The sequence below is a fragment of the Protopterus annectens genome, chromosome 17.part0, assembly GCF_019279795.1.
Source record: "Protopterus annectens isolate FY-2018-M chromosome 17.part0, PAN1.0, whole genome shotgun sequence".
Taxonomy (NCBI): domain Eukaryota; kingdom Metazoa; phylum Chordata; order Ceratodontiformes; family Protopteridae; genus Protopterus; species Protopterus annectens.
In genome coordinates, this window is record NC_056751.1 from 314,292,044 (window position 1) to 314,313,657 (window position 21,614).

Below are 21,614 nucleotides of genomic sequence, written 5' to 3' on the forward strand. Positions count from 1 at the left end.
CTCCAAGCACTTGACCCCACCCAGTTTGGATTCGTCAAGGGCAGATCTTGCCTGTTGAACCTGGTTGACTTTTTTGAGACTATCACCAAGGCACTGGATGAGGGAAACTCAATGCATACAGCATACCTTTACTTGGCCAAAGCCTTTGACACAATCCCCCACTTGGGCATCATTGAAAAACTAACAGAACTTGGTGTAAATCCCTAGCTCATCAGGTGGGTGGCCAACTGGCTCACTGATAGGAGCCACAAGGTCAAAATAGGTGCCACTATCTCCGATAGCAGACCTGTCACTAGTGGTGTCCCCCAGGGATCTGTCCTGGGACCCCTATTGTTTGGCATCTACTTCTCAGAGGTCCAGGAAAAGACAAAAGGCCTGTATCTGACCAAGTCTGCAGATGGCTGTAAGTTGGGTGCTGTCATTGACTCCCCAGATGACGTTAACATACTTCAAGAGGGTCTCACAGCAACAAGTAACTGGTGCCGAAGTCATGGCCGTAAGTAAAATACAAAAATTGTTTTATACCATTCGGCAAAAACACGGTCCCTATTGATTACCACATTAGCAACAACCCCTAAACATACAACTTGCGGTAAGAAACCTGGGTACACAAGTAGACAACAATCTCACATTTGACCATCATGTAGCGGCAGTGGTCAGAAAAGCCTTTTACTTGGTTCATCTCATAAGTAAAGGGATTGCATCCAGAAAAAAGGAGGTTATTACCTCTCTGTACTCCTCCCTTATTAGGCCAATAATTCAGTACAATGCCCTGTTTGGTATGTACCTCTCCAAACACCTGCACCAACTGAAAAGGCCACAGAAATACCGCACTAAGAAAATCCATGGCCTCCAACACCTGTCCTATGTGGACAGGCTCAAATCACGATCATAGGTTCATAGGTAAGTACTAGGCTACCTGCCCAAGGGCATTTATAAGCCTAGCCAGAGTGTGTTGGCTTTCGCCACCCCCTTAGATAAGTTCCCTGTGCCTCTGATCAGCAGAGCTATTAGTTCCCTGCGCCTCTGTCCAGCAGAGCCACTGCAGTGATCCCCGGGGTAAATTTTCTGTTTCCCATCCACCCGTCAAGGTTTCTCTTGAAGAGTGCTAGTGAGGGGCTCTGCCTGATGTATATTGGAATTTTGTTCCAAAGCATGGGGAGTCTCTGGGTCAGGAATCTATCCCTCCAGCATGTCCTATTTATCGTTGTGGTAAGGTTTATATCCCTAGAGTGTGTGGCTCTCAGGGATTTGTTTTTTTAGGTGGAGCATATCCATCAATTCTGGGTTGGATATGGCCTTGTATGTCAAGCAGAGATCACCTCTGAGTAAGTGGTATGCAACCGAGTACAGCTGGAGCTTCTTTAGTCGGGCTGAATAGGTCATCTTTTTGAGGCCAGTAATCCTCTTGGTGAGGTACTTTTGTGGTCTTTCCAGCTGTTGCAGGTGTCTTGTAAGGTACATCCCAAATTCTATAATGGGTCTAATAAGTGATAAGTAGAGAGGCACAATAACCTCCTTTGTTCTGGATGAGAACCCTTTTGAGATTAGGTGGGCCATGTAGAAGGATTTTCTAATCACCTTGGCAATATGATTATCAAAGGAAAGATTGCTATCTACTTGGGTCCCCAGATCCCGTATTACTTTTTCTGTATTTAGGGGACTACCACCTATGTGGTTGTTCGTGGGTACTTTGTTTTTTCCAAAGGGGATGACTATGCACTTTTTGGCATTCAGCTTGAGGCCATGATTTTGACACCAAGTATCCTTCTCAGTGATACCCTTCTGGAGGGTGTCTGTATCAGCGGAGAATCAATTATGGCAACTAGTTTGCAGTTATCTGAGAACCTGGTCAGCCAAAGTCCTCCTGTGCTTGCCTGTACCTCTGAGAAGTGTACAGGAGGGTCCTAGGACTGAGCCCTGGGGGATGCCACTTGTAAGTGGTTTAGAGTTGGACCTAGAGTATGCAACTCTCACCATGTGGGTTCTGTCTGTGAGCCAATTTGCAACCCATCTCATGACGTAGGGGTTAATGTTCAGGTTGGTGAGTTTGTCTATACTACCAGAATGGGGAATGGTGTTGAAAGTCTTTGTGAGGTCTAGGTAGGCTGTGTGGACCTCCTTACCCTCATCTAATGCCTTGGTGACTGTCTCAAAGAAGTCCACCAGGTTTAGGAGGCATGATCTGCCCTTAACAAAGCCAAACTGGGTGGGGTCCAAAGTTTGGAGGTTCCCAATGTCTCTGTTAATGAGTTCCTTGATGATGCGCTCCATAGCCTTGCAGACCAGGCTAGTCAGGCTTATAGGGCGATAGTTCACGGGGTCCGTTGTGGCGCCACCTTTGTGGAGTGGGATAATTGTTGCTGTGTGCCACTCTGTAGGTATGTAGCCTGTAGAGAGGCTGAGTTTGAACAGTGTGTTTAGGTTAGGGGTTAGTTCATTTTGGAGCTCTTGTAAGACACAGCCTGGGACACCATCTGGTCCCATTGAGGCTGTGTTTTTGGCTTTGGATAGGGCTGTTTTAACCTGTGTGTTGGTGATTCCCAAGGCCTTACATTCTTCTGGTATGGTTATGGATTCTTTATGGGGTGAGAGGGGTGTGAAGTTTGCACTGAACCTGTCTGCCAAAATGTTGGCAATATCAATCGGTTCAGTGTATTTTGTGCCATTCTGCACCAACTCAGAGCAGATCAAGAGTTTCCACTTAGGTTCTTGACATAGCTAAAGAATGCTTTGTGGTTATCTTTGGAGTCCTTGGCAATTTTTCTTTTGAAGCTAGCCTTGGATGATTTAATGAGGGATCGTAGTTTCTTGCTGATACTGATCAGGGATGTCTTTCCTTCTAGGGATTTTGCTCTTAACTGTACTAGTTTCTTCCTTCTGTTGTAGAACCTGTTTATCACAGGGGTCCACCAGACTGGTTTCCTTTTCTTGGAGGACTGAGTCTTGGTTTTACTTGGGATAGCACAATCCATGCATTCCTGCAGATGATCATAGAGTGCCTTTGTATAGGTTTCAGCAGCTTGGACAGCATTGTCCATTGGCGTGGGGGCTGTGAACCTTTCCACCTTGGTCTTAAGCAATGTGAAGTTTGCTTTTGAAAAGTTTTTCATGGTGGTTTCCTTGATTGGAGTTGGGGGTGGAATGTGAATATCCAGAGTGATTAGTCTATGGTCTGATCTAACCAGCGAGGGGTTGACATCAGGTGTGGAACACCGGTCGCCCATGTTGGTGATGACCAGGTCCAATATGTTGTTCCCTCTGGAGGGGGTGATGACCAGTTGATCCAGGGTGTTCGAGTTTATAAATTATAGGAAGCATTGGTCAAGGGAGTTAGTACTTGAGTAGCTCTCCCAGTTAATGCTTGAGTAGTTGAAATCACCTAGTATTAGGGTGTTTGGTAGGACCTTCATATTTCCCAGAGTCTCCAGAAATGCGGAATGGGGTCCTGGGTCATGGTGGGTGATCTGTAGCAAGCTACAATTTGGATTGCAGTTTTGCCCGTTGTTAGTTGCACTTGGATGATCTCTGATGCATCGTGCTGCGCCACTAACCTGGAGGTGTGAGTATCCTTGATGAATATGGATACACCCCTGCCTTTTGTGCTTTGGTTCGGGTTCTGTGGCCAAAAGGAATGGTATGAGTTATAGTCTGGTAGTGCTGGGATGCTCTCTGGAGCCTTAAACCAGGTTTCTGTTACTGCACAGATGTTGAAGTTCTCCATACTGAGGAGTGCTTCGAGTGCGTGCATTTTGAGCTTTAGACTTCTGGCGTTGAGTAGCATTACCCTCAGTTATTGGTTACTTGTGCTATTTACGGTGGTGGGTTTGTCTTTTGAGCCTTGCCTAAAAAAGGCACTATGGGGGCGGCAAGAGCCTTTGCCAGTATTCGAAAGCATAAGGGCGACAGGTGCAAGCCATCTCTTGTGCAGCATTGTGGCTTGTCGAGCATGTCATCCCAGGCAAACAGATACTGGATCCCCTTTGAATGACACCAGAAACTTAGCCAGTTGTTGAAGTTGATCATTTTTTCTTTATACTGTGGCATCATTCTTGGTGAGGGTAGGATGCTACTGAGGGTCAGGGTCATACCTGCCTGGGCTACATGATCAGAGATCTCTTCCATGTCTCTTTTCATGTAGTCCAGGGAGGTACGTCTCAGGTCATTCACACCAACATGTACAATGACAGAGTCATATTTGTACTTGTTCTGGAGTGACCTGAGTGCTTGTGTTATGTGGCGGATCCGGGCGCCCAACAGGCAGCTAACGATAACCTTCTCCTTGTCCAACCTAGTTAGTGGGACATCAATGTGCCTGACTATAGAGTCGCCTATCACTAGTGTGTTGGATATGTTATTTTGCCTTAAGGGCTGTGATTGCATGGCACACTGATTATGTGAAGTATGTGTTTCATGGTTGGTGATGGGTTGTGGAGGTTGCTTGGATGTCTGCTTTGGAGGTCTCTGTTGCTTTTGCAGATTTTTATTTAGAGTCTCTGAGTATGTTTTCGTGTATTTATGTGTGTTATTTGCCTGTGTTGGTTTGTTAGGTCTATGTGAGACTGGTGGTGTGTTGCAAGTATTACCCTTCTCCTCTTGACAGTCAGTTACAACCTGGGGTTGAGAAAACTTTGCCTCCAGTCTGTATAATTGCATCTCCCGCATATATTAGTGTTTGGTGGTTGGAGGAGAGAGTTGTCTGTGTACATGAGGCAGTTGTAACATTGCCTCTACTTTGTATTATACAGATTGCTCAGAGGTGATCTGTGTCTCACCTACAAGACAATGTCAGACCCTGCTCTACTAGAGATGCTCCATATCCATAAATCTAACTCCTAGCGTACTACCCAATTGAAAGGCTTAAATATAATATGTGACATTAACAAAACCTGCTGGAGAGATAGGTTTGTCTCCCAGATGTTGCGCCATCTCTGAAATAGACTCCCCATACACGTCAAACAATGTATGTTGCTGACCCTCTTCAAGCGCAACCTTGATGAGTGGATGGGCAACCACAAATTTGTCCCAGGGGTTCCACCTGTGTCCCTCATTGACAGGGGTGACAGGTGCTGATTGAAGTTTCTTTTTTGGGATAAATTATTGGCTAAGCTTGTAATCTCCTATGATCCTATTGTACCCTAGCAGGACAAGTAACCTGGAGCTGCCACTGTTCAGTAGCCTTGGAATATCTAGGAATGTTTTAATCTAAATGCTAATGGTGGGCATATGACTCTGTATAGGCCATGCATTATTTCCCCTTCCTGTTTGTAATTTTTGTGACAAGAATATCATGATTGGAAGTGTACCCACTCTGTGGACATGAGGGCTGTTTGTGTCTTTGCAGATTATATTTTCCTGTTGGTCTTTAGTGACAGCGACCTCTGCTATGAACTGGATTAGTTTACCATGAAATTTGAAACAGATGAGATGAAACTTTTAACACTTTCAAATCACAATTCATAGTCCCAGAAAACAGTAGCTTGCTCAAGTGCAGGATTTTAAGTATATCAGCATCTTGTTCATGTGTGAGAGAGAGAGAGAGAGAGAGAGAGAGGATTAGGCAGTTAACCAGCAGATGAGTTCAGTAGCAACAGTACATCTATAGCAACAGTACATCTCACATTGTACTGCTATGGTGCTGAAAAGAAAGCTGAATCACAACAAGAATCTAAGTTCAATTGTTAATTCATATAGTCATCCTCACCTATGGTCAGTTCCTTCTGATATTGAGTAAAAGAACGAAATTACAAGTGCAAGTGGTAGAAACAAAATTCCTTCACAGGGTTATGAAGCTATGTGACAGAATGAAGAGTTTGTTAGTACAGAACTCTCATGGAGTAGAGCTGTATTTTCTTATTGGGATGACAGGATCTAGCTAAGTTAGTTAGGGAGCCCAGTTCAGATTTATTTTATTTGATTTTGAATACTGGACTGGCAGACTGGCAGACTAGTTCTAGGACAATTTTCAACCATTACCCAAGTCAAAGGGGGTAGAAGAAATTATAGAAACAGTGTGTGTGTGTGTGTGTGTGTGTGTGTGTGTGTGTGTGTGTGTGTGTGTGTGTGTGTGTGTGTGTGTCTGTATGTGTATCTTTCTTCATACAGCAAAGCCTGCGGTCACTACATCTGACCTCGATATTGCAGAAGCTGTGTCACATAGCCCTACACTTACAAGTTTATTGAGACTTTTGTCATTGTTTCATAGCCTGTGGAAACTACATCTTACCTCAATATTGCAGGAGCTCTGTTACATTGCCCTACACCTACAACTTCACTGAGACTTTTATCATGATTTCATAGCCTACGGTCACTACATCTGACTTTGATATTGCAGAAGCTCTGTCACATAGCCCTATAACAACACGTTTACTGAGACTTTTGTCATTGATTCATAGCCTGCGGGCACTACATTTGACATCGATATTGCAGGAGCTCTGTCACATAGTCCTACACCTACAAGTTTATTGAGACTTTTTTCATTGACTCATAGCCTGTGGGCGCTACATCTGACATCAGTATTGCAGGAGCTCTGTGACATAGCCCTACACCTACAAGTTTACTGAGACTTTTTTCATTGTTTCGTGTAAGCAAATTTTTCATGAAGAACCTTGCTGCGTATTAACTTTAATCAGTTAAATACAAGCCTGCTCTGTGATTAAAAGACTCTTTAATACAGCAGAACTCCTCACTAAGTTGACCACTGTCTCATTTTTCTTGACCAGTAGACTATACTGCATATGCCAGGTATTTAGTCTCAGGAAATGACAAAAACCTGTTTTACTTGCATATCTTTGTTAATTGCTTTGTTCTGGCTATAAAGTGATTAATTTCAGTTATAAATTGACCTGAGGGTGGGGTTGTGACTATAGCAGAATGTATTGCTAAATATCCCCTCAGTGTTGTTTCCTCTTACACAAGTCACTATTGTCCTTCATAGAACAGTTATGTGTCATATGTTATTACATTTCTATTTGTTCTAAGAGTGTGTAAAATAGTGAAAAGACATTGGTACTTGCAACACTGTCATTCAGATCATATAAGCACTTTGGAATCTCGAAATACTGAAATGTCGAATTTCAGTATCTTGAGAGCAAAGATGTGCGAAACTGCAGGATATCGAACTTGTGGTACTGACAGTGCATTAGGTAAGTGTAGTGTTTTTAAGGGTTTTGTGGAGGGTTTGTTTGTTTGTGAGTGTGTCGGGAGTGTTAGGTGTGGGTTAGGGTAAGTAGGTGAGAGTGTGTCAGTGTTGAGAGTGGTGGTGTTTGTATTTGTGTGATGTGTGCTTGTGCGAGGGTGTGTGTGGAATGTATGTTGGTGGGTTTTGTGTGTGTTGGTGTTTAGTGCGACCTCGGAGTTAGTATATATATATATATATATAAGTAGGGGGGTGCAGGGGGGCTTGCCCCCCTGCTTGTAGTAAGTGTGTGTGTGTGTGTGTGTGTGTGTGTTTGTGTTGTTGTAAGGATGTAAGTGTAGTTGTGTTTGTGTGTGTGCTTTAACAGTCGCTGTTTTGGGTTTCACGGTTTTGGTTTCTGTTTTTTTGGTGTTTCGACTTTATAATCTCAAAATACTGAAATTCAATATTTCAGTATTTCGAGATTATAAAGTGAATCCATATATATATATATATATATATATATATATATATATATATATATATATGAAACTATATATATATATATAGATATATATATATATATATATATATATATATATAGATATATATATATATATATATATATATATATATATATATATATATTTATATACATATACACACACACACACACACACACACACACACACACACACACACACACACATTTATTACATTATTTTGATGTACGGGTTAATCTCATGAATTATTATAATTGATGGTGTTATATAGTGCCTGTCAGTGTAGTGCTATGTTACTGTTCAGTACAGCTCTATATTTACACTGCATTACTGTGGTTCTTTATCAGAATACTTTCTGCTAGAACTACTTTGAGCTTACATGCATACACTTTTTTACCATCACTCTACTCTTATATTTCTGCTGTATTCTCTTGCTGTGACTTACTGTGGTCTTTCCTCCATCTCTTTGTTGTGTAATAAGTACTAATTTTTTTGCCTCAATATAATTTTACAGCTTTGTAGTGTTTAATTTTTCTTTCTTTCATTTCAGAGCCTGAGGTCACTACATCTGACCTCGATATTGCAGCAGCTCTGTCACACCAGTAAAATACATGTCTGCTCTGTGTTTGAAAGGCTCTGTGAAAAAGTAGGACCCCTTACTAAGTTGGCCACTGTTTTCTTTTGCTTCACCAGTAGACTATACTGCATATGCCAGGTATTTAATCTCAGGAAATGACAGAAAACCTGTTTTACTTGCATATCTTTGTTAATTGCTTTGTTCTGGCTATAAAGTGATTACTCTCAGTTATAAATTGTCCTAGTTCCTCTTATACTGCTTTGCACTATATCCATTTGTAATCACACCCTCCCTAATAGTACCTATCTATTCCACATTGTGTCCTTTTCTTTTCCCAAATAAACCCTCATTTTTCTTATTTTGAATAAATCATTATACTCTCACCTTTAATACCCCTATATTCTTTACATTCCAGAAAATATACTAGGATAACCTCACTCTCTTCTTTTATAGAAAATAGTCCTCTCCTTACTTATCCTTTTCCACCTTTCAGAATCCATCACTGAATCTCCTGCTGTCCTGCAACTTCTTGTTTCCTTCTTCATTGCTACTTCACCAATATCTGACGTCAATAAAATACAGATTCCTGTACTTAATTATGCTGCATTTCAGCTTATCCTCTGTTCATCTCCTCCTACTATGCCATCTGTCTTCCTATCATGACTCAGTCATATATTGCAATATCTCTCCAACTCTGCCTCAGCCACCTGTCTATACTTCCTCTTTACACTTTCCACACATTGCACCAAACCTATTTAGGATTGCACTTCACCTTTATTCCAAATATAGGCTAATTAATTGCACTTCATTTCATACCAAAACAAAATTAAGTGTAAGAATCCTCTCCAAAAAACAAGTATGCAGTTTTCCCCAGTACACTAAAATCCTAGAAGGTGATATTCACCCTAATCCTGGGCCTACCTATCACAATGAACACAAAGATAATTATGTTCCCCATACTTCTGTAACCCAACAATAGCCATTCCCTAACCCTGGTGATCTAATTTTTTGCAGCATTAAATGTTATAAGTATAAGAAATAAAATTGCTGAGCTACATGCCTGGATTAGGGTACCTGTCAAATCTTTGAACTCTCAAAATTTTGAACATTATATGGTTGAGACCAAACGTTCGAAGTTTTGAGTGCTTGAAGATAGACTTTCAACGGCACCGTATGGTGCTGATAGGAAGAATTTTCCTTTTCTGCACTGAAGTGCAGTCTTGGAGTTGGTATATGTAAGTAGGGGGGTTGTGGGGGGGGGCACAGGAACATTTGGTCTCGACCATTTAATGTTCGACATTTTGGATGTTCAAACATTTAACATAGACCCCCTGGATTACCCAACATAACCCTGCTATTCTTGCTGTAACTGAAACTTGGCTTAAACCCAGCATAAATGACTCCAAAGGTATACCTCCTAGCTATAACATCATCTGTAATGACTGTATTAAGAGGAAAGGTGGTGGTATTACTTTAATATTTCCCAGTACCTACCACATTTCCCCTTACAGCAAGCCAACACCAAAATTCAGTTTATCAGACCTTCCTATTGCTTTCCTCAAAGTAAACAATTATAAATAAATATACATTGCTGTCCTTTATATCCCTCTTGGTGACAATGCAACTGTACTGGAAGATATCTTACATTGGATATCCTTAATATTTTCACAAGATGATATGAATGTCAGTTGGTCAGACATAAACTCTAACTCCCCTACATCTAGCATGAACTTATATGGTTTCACACAACTAATTAATAGCCCAACACATTATAGCAAGACATCAAATTCTCTAGTAGACTGGATCCTAGTATCAGACACTAGCAAATACTCCACCACAGGTACAATGTCAGACCTTCTCAGTGATCATCTTCCAATCCATACTACTAGACATCTCACACATCCATTCGTAACCTTTCCAAGTTTAACCCAGAAATGTTCATTACTACACTATCATCTATTAACTGGAACTTCCTAAAAATCCTCCCATTAGACGATACTCTAATTGAATGCAATACAACTTTTCTAAATAGACTAAATAGCTTTGCACCTCCTAGAAGGAAGAGACTAAAAACAAACAGTGCAGTTTGGCTATCCAAAAAGAGTAGAATGCTAATGCAGGATATAGAAAAACATGAAAAGAATGGCAAAAACATAAAACATCTCAATATCTTGAAAACTTCAGAATCCTTTGCAATCATACTAAAAAGCAAATAAACAAAGACAAAAAATATATACTGTAACAACTTTTAGAATAATACTAAATACAACCCTAAAAAATTCTGATATCCATTAAAGAAATTTTCCAACTCCACCAAAAATTAAACCCAAACCCCATCTCCCGATAACTCACCACTCAAAACTGCAATAAAGTTCAACTCTTTTTATAGATAGTATAGCATCTTTAACCAAGGATTCCTTAAGATCTAATGCCAAACTGTCCAATAGCCACATATCACTACATCCACTTTCACCTGCAAACAAACTTAAACCTTGCTCTTCTTTAGCTGATAACCTTCCAAGCGAGTACCTAAAAATAACAGCTAATAGCATTGTTTATCCTGGCTCAATCCTTATAAATAGGTCAATCTAGGAGTCTGACATTCCCTCTACCTGGAAAAAAATCACACATTATCCCTCTGCACAAAGGAGGAAATTCAACAGACATGAGTAGCAATGTTATCTCCTCTCACCAAAATTCCTGAAAAATGTATTCAAAAACAATTGCTAGACTATCTCCTGCAGGAAAAACTCCTATCCCCTATGCAGCATGGCTTCCATCCTTCCCACAGTACTGGCAATGCCCGTCTAACCTATATAGATACTGTCAATAAAGCTAGAGAGAATGGCAAACTAGTCTCTTCCTTATTTCCAGACTTGTCTAAAGCCTTTGACACAGTTTGTCACAGCAAACTAATTCTTCTTCAAATGTCCTCACTAGGTCTCTCTCATCCCACCCGTCTGTGGTTCAAAAGCTACTTGTCTAATAGGTATCAGTCATAAAATGGCACTCTACAGCTCCCATTACTTCCCAGTCACCACTGTACCACAAGGCTCTATCCTTGGTCCCCTCCTCTTTAACATTTTCACCAACACTCTCTATACTTCCACACAGCAGGCCACCGTAATACAATACTCAGATGACTTCACTCTCATTTGCACGTCTGACAACATGGTGCACCTCCAAAAATTATGCAGGAAGCTTTAGCAGCCACTGAAACATGGCTTTGTTACTCACAATTCATACTCAACCCAAAAACAGACCAGACTACTACTTTTGCCCTCCTAAATCCTTCTCTGAAGAAAAACGAAATTTAAAATCCTCTCTCTTGATAATACAACCATTGCAGTTACTTCTCATAGCAAACTAGTAGGGGTGATAGTAGATGATAATCTTGCATTCAACCTGCATATACAAAATTGCATAAGAAAAAAATCATTAAAAACTAGGGATGATTTACAGAGTCATAAACATTCTCACCTGTGGAACTAAAACTACCCGTGCCACTACTTCTCTTCTTCCCACTCTACTTTGTGACACTCCCATCCTTACTAACCTTCAGGCCTCACAAAAATTGAAACCTGAACAATGTTTGTACCAAGCTGAACTGAGGTGGGCTACCAGCCATAACTCTGAGCTGAGATACCAGACGACTATAGGCTTCTGAGCTTGCAAAAAACATAAGTTGCTTGTTTTTTTTTTTTGCTTATTTATACTATTTGCTGCACTTTTCTATTGCCTGGTGCCTGCTTTTATGCTGTATTTATTTACTGTGTACTAAACTGCACTGTTGTACTGCAATTGTCTGCTTTATTGTACCTGTTAAATTGATTTTATTGCTGTTTTCACTGTTTACAAAGATTGTTTTGTTAGTTTCACTGTTAAGTATTTATTGGTATTTTTCACTGTTTTAAGCAATCTGCTCTGCTTCTTCTGGTTTTCTTAACAAACAGTGTTTAAATAAATAATCTATTCATAGGTTCATACTAGGCTAACTGCCCTTGTGGGCCATTTTAAGCCTAGCCAATTACCCCATGTGAGAATCAATTTCTGCACCTTGTGTTCATAAGGTAAACACCTTAACCATTATGCCAGTCTCCCTCCCAGTTTAAAACATTCTTTAGAGTCTTATTACTGACTTACTGCTGTTTCAAACATTTTTTATTGTTTCACTGTTATTCTTTTGCTGTTTTAAACATTCTCTAGTGTTTCCCACTGAAACTAGGGTAACTAGTAGTTGTAGCATAGTCCGGATACAGGCTTGCTGCTTTTGGAACTGTTTGTAGTGGTTTGTTTTTTCTGAACACGTTTTCCAGCCCATTTTAGATTGGAAGGGGCCTATCTGCACTTTTGTGAGAGAATTGTGCGAACTGGGACCTGTCTGGTAAAGGTGGCCAGTCTAAGGCTTGGAATAAGCATCCTCATTGATCTTTTTGAATCTTTTTAAAGTTTTTTTTAAAGTTTTTAGCTTCTGGTATTTAGGCCCTACATTTGAACAGATTTCTGCTTGTTTGTACTGAGCTCAATTGTTTTGGGCTGCCAGCCACAACTCTGAGCTTGAATAACAGATGACTAGAGGCTTCTGAGCTTCCAAAAAAACATAAGTTGTCTATTTTTTATTTATGCTATTTACTGCACTTTTTATTATCTGTCGCCTACTTTTATACTGTATTTATTTACTGTGTACTAAACTACACTGTTGTATTGCAGTCGTTTGCTTTATTGTACCTGTTAAATTGATTTTATTGCTGTTTTCACTTTTTACGAAGCTTTTTTGTTAGTGTCACTGTTTGTTAAGTATTTACTGGTATTTTTCACTGTTTTTAAGCTATCTGTTCTGCTTGTAATTTTTTCCCACCAAACAGTGTTTAAATAACTGATCTGTTAACTGTTTAAAACATTCTTTAGAGCCTCCTTGCTGGTTTTCTGTTGTTTTAAACATTTTTTAGTGTCTTACTGCTATTTTTCTGCTATTTTAAACATTCTCTAGTGTTTCCCACTGAAACTAGGGTAGCTAGTAGCTGTAGCATACTCCAGATACAAGCTTGCTGCTTGTGAAACTGTTTGTAGTGGTTTGTTTGTTCTGAGCACATTTTCTAGGCCATCTTGGATTGGAAGGGGCCTATCTGCACTTTTGTGCGAGAATTGTGCAAAATGGGACCTGTCTGGTAAAGGGAGGCTGGTCTAGAGCTTGGAATAAGCATCTTCATTGGTCCTTTTGAATCTTTTTAAATATTTTTTTCAAGCTTTTAGCTTCTGGTATTTAGGCCCTGCATTTGAGCAGGTTTCTGCTTGTTTGTGCATCAAGCAGCACCATGCACTGCTGTGCAATTGTGCACCAAAGCCAGACGGTTAAATTCAATAAATTTTCCCTAAACAACAGGCAGAAATATCCATCCACCGAGTTCCTCTGTGACTGATTCTGAATAGTCACCTCCAGTGACAACAGTCTTCAACCTAGCATTATGGACAGTTGGTCTACCCTTGTTTCTCCTGCCACCTTTGTTGACTTGGGTCTCTTGAGGCAGTGTAGCAATTGCCTCATGTACACATGTGTAAGAGATGTGTTTATACCAAGAATCTAGAATCCATGCTTTCTCTCACTCAAAACAGTAACATGGAGAAGAATGTCAACTTACCCACCACTACATTTGTTCATAGTACCACTACTCTTACACGTACCACTATTCATACAGATAGCATGCATCAAACACATAAATCCACATACATGGAGGTTCTCTCAGAAAACTTACTGAAACACCGGAGACTTCCAAAACACAAGACTGCTACATCTAACAGTCCCCACAGCACCCATGACATATACTGTCTCACCCACCAAGCCAGTAAGGTGTAATACTCAAAAACAAGTTTTCTTGTCATTGGAGACTTGGTAGTGAGACACATGGATGTCCCTCTCACCACGTTGGACAAGAAGAAAGTGATGGTCAGCTGACTGTCCAGTGCCAGGATTCGTCAGATTATGAATACACTCAGGTCTCTGAGCAACAAGTACAGATATGACTCTGTCATAGTTCATGTTGGTGTGAATGACCTGAGACCTACCTCACTGGATTATAAGAAGAGAGACATGGCTGAGCTCTCTGGATATGTATTCCAGGCAGGTATGACCCTAGCCTTGAGCAGCATACTACCCTCACCTGGAATGATACCACAGTATAAACAAAAAAATAATGATTTCAATAATTAGCTCAATTTTGGTGTCATTCAAAGGGGATCCAGCTCCTGTTAGCCTGGGAAGCCTTGGTCAACAAACCTCACTGCTTTGCCAGAGATGGTTTGCACTTGGCACCAATAAGCTTTCGGCTGCTGGGAAAGGCTCTTGCCTCCCCCATAGTGTCTTTTTTAGTCAAGTTCTTGAAAACAATATTACCGATGTGAAATTAACCAATCAGAACAAAGGCATGTCACCAGAAGATGCAGATGTCTGTGCAGTGACAGAAACCTGGTTCAAGACCTCAGACAGTACCCCGGCCTTGGAAGGCTACAATGCCTTCCACTCCTTTAGATCGCAAAATTAATGTGTGAAAAACAAAAGAGGCATTGTTTCAATCTATATTAGAGATAATTCACCTCCAATATAGTTAGACTGGAAAACTCCATGGAGTTACTCCAGATCCAGGTTACAGTGGGTAAGACCCCCTTTCAAGTAATAGCCAGTAATAGATCTCCCTCCATGGGTCATGACACCTATGAAACCTACTTGACCAAACTGGAGACAATCCAAATTTTACTGAACACACTGGTTATGGGGGATTTCAATTATCCCACCATCAACTGAGAAACCTATGCAAGCTCTAACTCGCTAGTGCAAAAGTTCCTTGACTTTATTAATTCAAATGCCCTGGAACAAATTGTCCATACCAGACAAGGGGAACAAACATTCTGGATCTGGTGCTTACCAACATATCAAACAGATGTACAGCCACAACTGTCGGACCCTCATTAGTTAAACTGACCACAAATCAGTCTCCTTCAAGCTGGCATTAACACCAGAACTCACGAAGAGTGAAATCAGACTAAAAAACTTCACCAAAGCAAACTATACCCTCCTAGGTGAAAATATAAATGCATTCCAAGCCCCACCCCAAGCTGGAAGTGGTAACTACTCCAAAGCTTACACTAAAGCCCTGTACAATCACTTGCATAAGTGTATAAGCTCAGCTGTACTAGAAAGAATCAAAGCCAGAGACCAAGTAAAAACAAGCTGCCATGATGGACATCCAACATCAATAAACTTTACAATAAACACAACACGTTGCTGTCCAAGAAAACAAAGGCAAGGCCCCAACAATAGGAAAGCACCCTTCTCAGCCACAACAGGTAAATAAGACAACTTGTCAAATCCTCCAAGAGCTCTTTTGAGAAAAACTTAGGCAAGTACAGCCAATAACCATAAGGCCTTTTACAGCTACATACGTAACCTAAAGGTTAGGACCCAAACATGTGCAGAAATGGTGCCCAATGGTATCGCACACACTGACACCACAGAGATAGCAAACCTGCTAGTGGACAGGTTTGGTGAAAATTTCACTCCCTAATCACCTTCTAACTTACAACAAACCTTCCTCCCAACCCCCCCACCCCCACCCCACCCCATACCTGAAGAGCAGGTCCTCAAAGCCTTGTCCAAGGCAAAAAACACAGCCTCTATGGGACCAGACGACATCCCAGGCTGTCTTCTAAACAGGGTAAAACATGAACTAGCATCACCACTCGTACCCAATTCGGCTTTGTGAAGGGCTTACTGGATGTGGATCCTGGGTGACCATGATACAAAATCTGAATATAATCTTATAGTAAGGAAGCAGAAACAATAATTCTAGGACCTTTGAAAATAATGACCATATTCCATCAACAATTCAGCTCAGTAAGGAAAATATTCTTGCACCTCAGGTGATGCACGAGATTGCTTTGATGGCCATTAATATAGTTATTGACCTTCTGTGAAATTGGATCAGTCTGAGTGTGATCTCTTAACTCATCAAGTCTAGTGGTGGAGAAATTATGCACTGACATCACATCAAAGTCAAAAGTCTCTGCATCAAGCTGGTCTGTTGTACTTCTGGGCAATCTGGATAAGGTATCAGCCAGATACAGCAATTTGCCTTTAGTGTAGACCAATTTGAAATTGTACTTTTGCAATTTGAGCATCATTCTTTGTAATCTCACTGAAGCAGAGTGCATAGGCTTCTTTAGAATAGTAACTAAAGGTTGATGATCAGTTTCAGTCTGAATAGCTCGACCATAAATGTAATCATGGAACTTGGTGGAACATGCAAATACTATAACCAAAAGCTCTTTCTCAATTTCGGCATACTGCATCTCAGTTTGGGTTAGTGTTCTAGATGCATAGGCTACAAGTCTGCCCTCTTGAGGTATAACTGCTCCTAGGCCAAATTTTGAAGCATCACAGGAAAGAATAACTGGTTTGTTCACATCATAGTATCTTAATGTAGGTGGGGTGGCAATTTTCTGCTTAAGTTCTTCAAATGCCTTCTGATGATGTTCCAACCATGACCATGCAACATTTTTGTGTGTTAACTCTCTTAAAGATGCTGTCAGCTCCCTGAGGTCTGGTAAAAATTTGTCTAAATAGTTGACTGTGCCCAGAAAATGCTGTAAACTTTGTACATTGTTTGGCGATGACATCTCTAGAATAGCTGCTTGCTTGGTCGGGCCAGGTCTCATGCCTGCACTTGTAAACAAATGTCCTACATACATAACTTCTGAAAATCTGAATTTGTACTTCAGAGGATTGAGATTTAAGTTCACTTCATGTGCTCTGTCTAGAACTTTCTTGAGGTTTCTGTCATGCTCTGCTTCACCATTGCCTTCAACCAGTAGATTGTCTACTGTTATGGCACAAGGTAACCCAAAAAATTGTTCCATTGCACACTGAAAAACTTCACTTGCAGAATTTATTCCAAATAGCATCTTTAGGAATCTGAATCTGCCAAACAGAGTACCAAAGGAAGCTAGAAATGAGGATTTGCCAAAATTAACTCTCTGCATCCAAAACAGAAAATACAGTGGCATTCGGTATTAGAGCTGCAACTTCTTCAACTGTGTGCATTGGATTACGGTCTTTTTAATCCTTTGTTCAAATCTCTTGGGTCAGTGCATATTCTGATTTCATCTGAGCCTTTATTTGTGAGTGGCTAACATGGACAATGCCCATTCAGTTGGTTCTGTGACTGGACAAATCACACCTTGCTGTACCATTTTATCCAACTGAGCTTTAACTTTATTTTGCATAGCTATCAGAACTCTTCTTGCTGGTCTGACTACTGGGGTGACCTTTGGGTCTAACTTCATGGAATACACAAGTGGAAGTTTGCCCAATCTGTCATCGAAAACATCAGCATACTCTGAGAAAGTGGCTTTGGAGAAACTGGAACTCGGAACTGCACTCATATGATGAACTTCTTTAGCAAAAGAAAGCAGATTCATTCTTAAACTATTTTTGAGACCCAATAAAGATTGCACTGGTCTTCGTACTACATAGAATAACAAGTTGTAACAGTTCTCGGCCAGATAACATGAAAGTATCACTGAACCTTCGGTTCAAATTTCTTCATCTCCATAAGCAACAAGTCTCGCACTGCTGATTACATTGAGTTGTTCATTAGTTCTCACTCTAGCAAATGTGTCTGCTGATATAACATTACACTTTGACCCAGTGTCTGCTTTGAGCTCTGTGGATTTTCCATTGATCTGGACAGTACAAAACACTTCACTTCTTGTTAATAAGTTTACTGCATCAGTTCTTTCACCAAGCACTGATACACCATCTACACAGAAAGCTGACTGTTTCAGCTTTACTTGATCAACTTACTTTTTTGTGTGACCTTTCTTTACAACTGTGTGAGGCTTACTTGATTTACAAAACTTTTGGAAATGTTTCCATTTTTTACACTTGTGGCATTGCTTACCAAATGCTAAGCACTTCTCTCTTTTAGACTCACGATTCGCACAATTGCAACAGTTGACAATAAAGCTAGATTTAGGTTTTGCTGATTCACATTTGTGTTGCACTGAGCTGGCGCTGGAGTTTACACCTTTCTTGTAACTTTAGTAAACCTCGTGGCTTCTTTGGAAACCCTGTAGCTGCCACATGCTTAGGCCTGCTCTTGTTTGTCACGTGTTGCATACTATCTGCGTTTGCTCTGGAGCCAACTGAAATCATGCTTTTGTCACTCACAAGGATACTTGTATGTTTTTCTGTCACCTCATGATTTGACAAATCACTATTGCTTTGCTCAACATTAAATCACTGTTACGAACTAAAATCTTTCTCACAGCAGCACTATTGATACCACATACAAGCCTGTCCTTTATCAGCTCATCTGTTAGATCACCAAAACGACACGTTTTAGCTCTGTTTCTCAAGTCAGTTATATAAGCTGCAAATGTTTCCCCTGTGTAAAACAAATGCCTGTCTAATGTAATATTCGTCTGTGGGTTGCACATTTCTCTGAACTTGCGTTTCAAACACTCAGGGTCTTCCCTTGATTCCGCTTGTGCAACAATATGGTGGTCTGCACCTTCTCTTTCATACACTGTTGGTACATACACAAATGAAAGCTCTCTTTCTATGGCCTCAGACCCTGCTACATTTAGCAAAATGAATGCCCTGGTGCATGCATCTCTATCTGCATAAGCTGCATGTATGAAAATATTGTGCTCTTGTTCAAATATTCTCCAGTTCTCTGCAACATTCTGATCAAACACAAGTGGCAGGGGTTTTTGAAATCTGTTTGCCATAGTAACCAGCAAATGGGTTTTGTGAATAAGCATGAATATACACACATACACATATGCATTCGTTTCTGACATAAACAGAACTTGTCCAATACCTTCGTGCTCTGAACTTATACTTTTGTCGGCTTATTGGAATTATGTGAATGAACAAACTGGTAGCACTTTCGAATAACTGAACTTCGCAAAATAAACTTCTCGGGTTTTTCAATACTTTATTGGACTTTGCAAAATCAAGCTTTTCGATGCTTTCAGAATTTTATCGGTAAAGGCAGAAATGTTAAAATCATTTAACATCACTTGTTAAAGTCATCACTTTAAGAAACATTTGAGAACTTTATGATGTGACTGAGTAATTCATGAGTATTGTAATACTCTTGTAGTGTTGTATTTTGCATGAAAATCGAACATCTGTTTACCAAAACTCAATAACTTTTGAAGTAATTGTACTTTGCGAATAACTGCATACAGCACACTGAAATGTCCCCAAAATGGCAGTACCTTACTAGGTAACTCTCTGCAGTACAAGAAGCACTCTGTAATGGTGGCACTTTGCGAATAAACACAGCCAGCACAAGAACTTTTTTCAAAATAGCTATACTTTTGACTGGATTGCACAAAATAACTGCACTTTGCACACAATGAACTCTTCGAAATACCTGCACAGTAATAAGCACATACTGTAAGCACTTTTACACACTCTGAGATACTTCGAATAACTTTAGTTACGCCCTTGATACAGTATGAAGTCGTAGTTATGCCCAAATTTATCACTTTGTCTAAAACACATGCAGTCGCCTTGCTTTATTTTGCTTAGTGTGCCTTTTTCTTTTCTTATTATATTTGTTTTGCTCGTTTAAGCCCCTTTTCATGCCCAGTGTACTTTTCTTGTTCTCGTTTTACTCTAAACATGTCCAACTTTGCCTCAAACACACTTGTTTTGCTTTACAGTTAATCATTTCATCAAACACTTATCTTAAACATTTTCTTTAGTTAGCAAACATTTTATACTTCCTACTTGCCTGATATTGCGGTTCATGCCTGTGTAATGCTCCTTTTTTTCCATCTTTCGCATCAAGTATATAATTTGTTTTATTTATCATTTCCTTTGATTCTTTCTGGTTATGTTTGTGCTCTTTTCTTTCAGTTTTACCTTCGCTGTCATCTTTATATCTCATGGCTCAGAATATTCTTCTCTATTCCATCCCATTTCTAACACCATGTTGCTTTCATGTTAGGACATGAATAAACAAGTCTTCATGGATTCTGTTCAAGCAGTTTTATTTCATACAAACACATTATTATTGTTGACTATTGACTGAAACTTAAGTAACTTATTTACAAACTAACAACTGCGATCATGCATGCTCACTCTCTGGCTACTTCTACAAAATGGCACTAGGGATTGCACGTGTCTGGAATTTTATACATGCATGTACAGCCTTGCATGCTTTTTAAAGATGTAGTACACACACTTTACACTCTGATCCACAGAAGGGATCTCAAGAAAGGTGTTGAGCTTGGAGAGATCCAAAATAGGTCTCCAAGTGCCCTCCAGGAACATTCTGGAATAAAAACCCCTTCCCACTTGGGAAGAGGTGACAGGTTGAATGGTCCCTTGGTTCAAAAAGGACCCTAGAACCTCTGGAAAATGAGGACTTTGCTCTAGAGGAAGTTGAGAAATACCAGAAAAAGGAGGGAGACATTTCCATAACATGAAGTAACCCTGATGGATGATAGAAAGAACCTAAGAGTCTGAAGTGATGAGATGCCAATTTGGAAGACAAAGGGAGAGCTGAAGGGATAAACAAAGCTAGTTTAAAGGCGGGGGTGAATTGTCAAAGAGAAACAGGCTTATCAGATAAAGGAGGCTTCTGGGCCACAGAAATTTGAGAAGCATTAGCAGAGGGGGCCCGCCTCTCATGCTTCCTGCCCTTAGAAACCTTATTTATTTATTTGAAATTTGTTAACTGGGTTGGTCCAACTGAGCCAGCAGCCCATTTTCAGTGGAGACCCGAGGAGAAAAGCTCCAGAGATTTTACAGAAAAATGAAGTAATACTACAGTTAACAAGTATTTATAGATACAAAAAATGAAAAATACAAAACAGAAAAATATTTTATTTTCAGCAAGGAGCTAATAATAATGTTTCATAGCCAAAAAGTTAAGGTAGAGGTTGATGTAGTATACTTCTATGTGATGTAGTTTCCTAACTAATGGGGTTATTGACTTGAGGAATGTGGTTGTTTGCGTATAGGATGGGGGGAGATGAAAGGGTGTAGAGGATTAGGTGGGACCATGACAAGGGCAAGACTTTATGTTAAGTAGATGTAGTCTTAGCTCTTTTCTGAAGTGCTTGGGGTGGGGCATGGTTCTTCTGTGTGAGGGAGTTTATTTCAGGCTTGGGCTACAGTGCATTTATAAAGTAGTTTTTCAAAAAGTTTGTTAGGTTTTTAGATGTCAAGGAGTTGTTGATTAGATGTACAGAGAGTGACGTTTGGGGTGTAATAGGATACAAGGGGGGAGAGAGAGATGAAGGTAGTAGGTTTGTATAGAACAGAATGTATGATTTGAAATTGAGATAGTAGGAGTTGTTGGGGGAATTCTAGCCATTTAAGTGAGTTGAATGCAAGGCAGTG